At 42.8% G+C, this 6,606-nt stretch overlaps 1 long non-coding RNA gene across 1 annotated transcript; it reads left to right on the forward strand.

Moving 5' to 3' along the window:
- Positions 1–1,012: 1,012 nt before the first annotated feature.
- Positions 1,013–5,887, forward strand: LOC146201511 (uncharacterized). Its single transcript, XR_014703540.1, has 2 exons — positions 1,013–1,075; positions 3,510–5,887. It is a non-coding gene; the product is annotated as an uncharacterized LOC146201511 (long non-coding RNA).
- Positions 5,888–6,606: the final 719 nt, after the last annotated feature.

Here is a 6,606-nt window from a genome sequence, read left to right on the forward strand (position 1 = left end):
GTGGCTAACCTGCTCCTTGCCTCGAAGCAGCAAGGAACAGCTCAAAATTTCGTTTTATACGAAATTAACTAATGAACGCAGATTATCGCGGATCGCTAACTAGCACAGTGCCATTACACTTGGCGTAAGCTTTCCAACGGTATACGGTTCGGTGTTGCAGCTAAAATTTAGATTTTAATTGCAATTTACTAAATATCAATTAATTTGGCCCAGTAATTGATTGAAATACATGTACAATTAACCAATAATCCAATCTCATGGTTGATCACGTGACATATACTATGCTTAGAGAGATAGCTTGACAGTAGCGAAATAGACTAAGTTCTGCTTTAACCTTCTCTAATCTTGAAGCTCAAAGCACCAGCCTGGATCGTTTTCTGAAGTTTTACCGCGGTGACAGATTTCACGCTCTAAAAAAAAAAACATAAAGTCAGAGGCAGTACTAGATGTGCACAAAGTAAAACCTTATCATGAGACTTAAAAAGTGTCTGTAGCACAGAACTCGCCTGAAAGCTTTGTTTATCAGTATTCCCCATTCAAACAGTTCTAAGAAGAAAGCAATCAATTCATGAACTTTACTATAGGCATTCTCAATGCTTTTCTCGCAATTTTTCAAAAATTTTGTGCACTCCTGGAGCGCAGACCTGGCCCGAAAGCTCGCGCTTCACTCACTGCTGCGGCCGGCCGGCGGGCGTCAGGCGGAAAAAGCGTGTCGTGCGCAGCGCTCGCCGCCGCCGCGTGAGGAGAATCGAGGAGGAAAGCGCGGCGCGGAGGAGAGTGTCGCTACTTTCAAATTATCAAGGGATTTTAGTCGCGCCTTTTTCTCTTGTGTGCTGTTGGGGACCTTGCTGCTTGCGGCTTCATTATTTCGAGATATACGAGGCATAGAGCGCAACAAAATAGCTCGTGCGATGTGCAGAAGCGTGGTAAGGTTGTGTGAATACCTGTGCAAAAAGTGTGCTCGCGTGCCCGACAGGTAGTGCGTTTCCTTTGTGCGCTCTCACTGCTAACACTGCGCTGACGACGGGACTATTGGAGGGCGGCCACCACCCGGCATACATATGACATCTCGGAGGTAAGTTAATTTCCATCTTCCCTGTACATTCTCCTAAAAACTTCGCGCAGAACTGATGATGCATGCCAACACAGCGCTAGTTCGTAAACATCAAGACGCGCATGTCATTATAACATACGGTAGTTTGCTTTTGACGAGGGAAGGGTGAATGCGTTTGCTGTGTCTAGGAAAAGAGACAGTTAGTGCCAAGGGCTGCACGCTCAGAGTAGAATATGCCGTACAAATCATCACTCGTAAGACCATTGCGGGGTGCACGATGCTGGCGCCTACTGCAATTCAGCCTTCGGCAAGAATTTAGAATGGGCCAGTTCCAAGTGCCTCGACCCGGGCCTTATGTTGCGCTGCAGTTGAAGATCCGGCGCTTGTGCAGTTGCAACTACACGGATTGAATAAGCGGTAAAACCTACCTGCGTTACTACAGGGCTAGAATTATTCTTATGTTCCATAAATATTGCGGATTACGAGGTATGGAGCCGGCGAACATGCGACGGCAGTATGATTCAGCAGCAACCGTACTTAAACTCCATTGTCGAGCCTTGGGTAGTAGAAGGGAAAAAAAAAAAAAAAAAAAAAAAACGTTTTTAGCTATTTTGAATTTTTTCGCCTGTATTGGGCTTGATATTTTCTTTTTCATACTTTGGTCGTGACTGAAGTAATCCCCAAAAACTACTAAGCGCATATAAAAGACACCAAACTCAGACTTTCAGTCCAGACATGTCAGTAAGGTGTAAAGGTAATTATGCATTCAACAGTACCAATAATATTGATTTTCTTGTTTAATTATTTACAAATGAAGCGAAAAAAAATCTGACTTAGTGCTGAGATGCCCCATTGGCATCTTCTCTAATATGAAATGTGAATCAGAATGTGCAGTTTTTCCGTACTCAGTATACCACTGATTCATCACAGATGTGAGAATATGAAATTCATGCAAGTTTCAAAATGAAGAGTGCATGCAGAATTCCAAGCAAAACAAGCCTTTGATTAAAGTATCATTCAGTTGTGGTGTTTTCGTTTAAATTTATGCATGTTTTGTAGAAGCAACGGTAGAGTTGATATGGAGTTAGTGTTGTGTCTGGATCTAGATTATGAATGGCTACCACATTTATGAATTGCTTGGTTGCCACATGCACTTCCAGACATTGTTTGAACAGTCACATCACATTCTGCATTTGGCTTCTTTTTACTTTTTTTGCATGGAACTGTTTCCACTTTAGAGTGTGTAGCCTTTCACAATTCATAATTGATCGGGTGAGCATGTTTTGGCATGATGAAAGGTTTGGAAGTTCGAGAGCATTGGCCCTTCATGATGCACAAGGGGCAGACTGCTTACTGCACTGGTACCACTATCTTCCTAGATTCCTAGGTATCACTCATATTTCTATATAGAATACATGTTTTCAGAAATCCATATTTCTTGTCCGACTTTGCACATTCTTCAGTTGACATAATGGGAGCTAGGGACGAACTTTTGCCTTTCTTGGTGCACTGCTCCTATTTCGTTTAAAGAGCCGCCACATTTTGTGTAACCCGAGTTGGGGTGCAAACACTGCATGTTCATAGGGTGGTCAGGGAGCAAACTTGGTGGCACTGTGAAGGCCATGAACAATATGCTGATGATAGGCTGCCTTTAGACTGACTGGCTTGCATTTCTCGGTGTGTTTTGTATCTGCGAGGGTTCCATAAGCTGCCACATATATTGCTTTGATTTGATGTTGAGGTGACTGGCATGATTAAAAAGTCAATGTGATGATCGAAGTCTTCAGAACATTCAGAACATGCTGGGATTGTACTCCTGGCTTAAGTTGCAGACATTGTTTGCTGGTTATACCTTTGAGAGGAAATCTAGTAGATGAAGCTATGGGCAGAGTGCTTGCCTGGTATTCCAACCTAACCACCCAAACGTCACTGTTTACTGGAAACAGATTGTTCAAGCTTCCAGCCTTCCACTTGTTTACTCGTACATTGCAGTGAAGTGCATTTATGCCTTGGCACATGGCAGGCTCAGGGGCTCGTTCATCGCCACTGTACTAGGTTAGACCTCCAGTTGACTCGAAATGCCTTTTGCCATTGCCATGAAATAGTTGTTTAAAAGAAGGTTCGATGACAGAAATACTGTTTGCTCTCTTAGTAGGTAAAGAACAGTTAGCATAACATTTCTTTCGAGTTACGTTACCTGGCATCTCTAGATGCGCGTTGTGCCTGTTATGGGCACTGAATTCTTGGTGTGAGATCAGAGGTTCCTGCAGAATCGCAGACTTTTATAATGCTACTTAAATTATGAGCAGATCGAGGTGATAGATGACAAGACTTTACTAATGGTCAATTCCAATCATAGGGTTTAGTGACTTACAGAACATTATTTTCTGCTCTTTTTGGAGTAACTGTATTCCAAATGCAGATCCGGAACACAAGTCCCATCTTCCCAATGCAGATGGGGAGCGATTGCTGAGCCAAGATCGGTCCCTGGAGCAGTGGATTGTTCTTCCGAAATCAACAGAACCGGCTAGAAGTTTGCTTGAGTATTTGTTCAGCTGCACCTTCTATTTCCAGTAGCATGCTCTGCTGTGCTGACTGTGCCCTCTGTGCTCCATAATAGATGATCATTACTTGCCACTGCTATGAATGCAAATTGCTGTCATGAACTAGTGCTTACTCTTGAGGACAGCAAGTCTAAGAGTAGCAGTATTGTGCAATAATCTTTTTTAAAGACCTCAGCTCGGAGTGTGACTAGAAGATTTTGTGCGGAAATCATCTTTATGTGCTATTCATGATCTTAAAGCCATTCCTGAACTCTGAAACAGTGAAAATGGTGAACTGCGACTTCCTTTTATTTGAGAATAGTGCCAAAGAAATTTTACCCTGCTTGCCCGCACTCGGCTATACGAAAGAATAGCATAAACTGTTGATGTTATTGCCATCCCAAGAAGCAGCGGGAGAAATGCAGACCTATTACAGGTTTAAAAACAGCTGGCACGTGTAGACGAAGCATGGGCTAGCACACAGAATAACAGGCAATTCTTCTGTCAGTTCATGGGCACCACCTACTTGCGCTGGCATGAGTTCCAAACGCAATCGGGACACAATCTGTACTGGATGCAGGTGCTCTTTTGCGGAGCAGGCAGACCACTTCACTTCTGGGATTGTAATTCACTGTATGTGCAGAGGAAAAGCAGGTGAACGTGTCTCTGCTGGCATATGTCGCATTGCCTGCTGTCATCCTTTTTACTTTCAATATGTGCTAATGACAGGAATGCTCATAGCACAAGTAGAGTGAAGACACTGATCTGCGCCATTATGGAAATGCCGAGATGTTAGCATGGGCAAACATCTCTTTGCATCACCGCGAAGCTTGCTAAGGCTCAGTTCAATGTACGAGCAAGCTAACACAATGCGGGCATATGTCAGACAGCTCTTTAGCTATGGTCCTACACAACTGCTGCCATACCTTTAATGAGAACTCTTGACTAAAAAGGCAACATTTTACAAAGAGCAAAGTAAATGATAAGAATGACTTTTTTTTTTTCATTTAACAAAGCTGGTGGTCACAGTGAAGAACTCATGCCACGATTGTTAATATGCCTCTACTGCCCCATTTGTAAAGCAAGCATATTGAAATTCTCGAATGAGCATGGTTACAGTTGTGAGCAGCTCTGTTAGATGTATGTCCATAAGGGTGGCATATTGTTTCGTTGTTCAAAAGAATTCTAAACAATAGGTCGTTTGGAACTTAAAGGAGAAAGAACAGAGGAGCTGGCTGTATTTTTGTTTTGTTTTTTCCTAAAAAATAAAAAGAAGCTGGCTGTAGATGCAGAAATACTGTGAATGGTGAGAGTTGGACAGGTGCCAAGCAGTCGTGAACTGCACCTGGACTTTGCAAGGAGCCTCATGCTACTCATGAGCCACAGCTTGGCCATACCTAGCTTATATAAGCTTGGCTTGTACAAAACATGCCTGCAAATGTAACCCTGCCTCAAGGCTGCCTACACCCTACTGTGGCAGCTTCAGCGTTTAGACATTTGACTAGTGAGCTGGGTGACGCGGGCTCGGTCTTAGCTGGGATGATTACATTTCGATGGTGGAAAAATGCTAGGTGCCCATGTGCTTTATAGTGTCAGTGCACATTAAAGAAGCATAGATGGTCGAAATTATCCAGAGCTGTCTACAATGGCTGACCCTCGAAGTCAAAGTTTCTTTGGCATGTTGAACACCATGATCAAATCAAGGCTGCCTACTGTTAGCATTAGTAGAGTACCTTCGCAATGCCACAAAGTCTGCCCCTCACCACACTCCTAAATTTCGTTGTTTGCAACTCTACTCAGGTTACTTAGTTTGATGACCCCTTTCCCTGAAACAGTAGCAGTCGACGAAAAGAAGTGTAAAAGCATATCTCACGCCCATGCACCGAGAAAGGTGCTGATTTGGTCTTATTATTTTTTTTTTTCATGAGAATTTGGTCAGTGTCATAATATGACCCTTGGAAAGTCATATCTCTGCTGAAATGTTCATGTGACAATCTGGGTAACTTTTATAGATGGCTTGGATATGATATCATAAGTGCTATGATGGTGAACTGTGCTTAGTGTCTGCAATACCTTCATGATGAAGATGGTGAATGCAAATTAGACAGATTTTTGTTGTACTTTTGGTTCACCAGTGGGTGCCTAGTGAGTTGTCAGTGCAAGCTATCCATAGGTTCACTTTCTTCATGCAATTTACATAGCTGTGGAGTTCTCATAATAGCAGAAGTATCATATTTATGGGTCACTAACTACTGTTTTTTTTTTAAATATAAAATTTTGATGCATGATTTCACCCCATTTAGTTTTGTATAAGTATTCATTGTTCGTTTTTTTTTTCTTTTTTGTGCGTGTTCTGTCAATACCAATGCTGTCAAGGGTCAGTTTTTTTGTACTTTCTTTTATACCGTGCCTCTCCTGCTTGGACCATGTTTGGTCCGCAGTATGTGATAAATAAAAAATAAGTAAATGCGCCGTCAGCAACCCTGGAGTGCAGCGTGCTATTCACCTGGACACCATAGATATTTTAATCATGCCATACCCCTTTGTTACTTTCAGTTTTCAGTTCTACAAGTCTTGATCACGGTAGCACATCACTATACTCGGGGATAACTGTGGCTATGCAGCTGAAGTTAGGCAGAAAGGAAGAGGCAACATACCTCTTTCCCCTTGCCATGTAGAGTGGGTTACTTCAGCCCAGTACACTCCTAGCCCAAATAGTGAGCAAACCACTCTTCACGGCAAGGGGACAGAAACTTTTCTCCTTTTCTTTCGTACCTAGACTCGGCTGCACAGCCCCAAAACATTGTCCCCATGTACAGCAATATTCAATGCCACATTTCTTCTCAGTGTCAGAGCACCCTCTGCTTGCTCTGTACCACCCTTGCAGCAGCCCAGTGTTTTGTTTACCACAGAAAATCATGTCTGTGCAAGCTGTGTTGGCATGGAGAGCTGCATATCTGAGCCAACTTTCAGACTTTATGATGAGGCTGTCATTGATTGGCTTTAAGT

This window comes from Amblyomma maculatum, chromosome 1, assembly GCF_055883805.1.
Source record: "Amblyomma maculatum isolate TAMU_Amacu chromosome 1, ASM5588380v1, whole genome shotgun sequence".
In the NCBI taxonomy this organism is placed as follows: Eukaryota; Metazoa; Arthropoda; class Arachnida; order Ixodida; family Ixodidae; genus Amblyomma; species Amblyomma maculatum.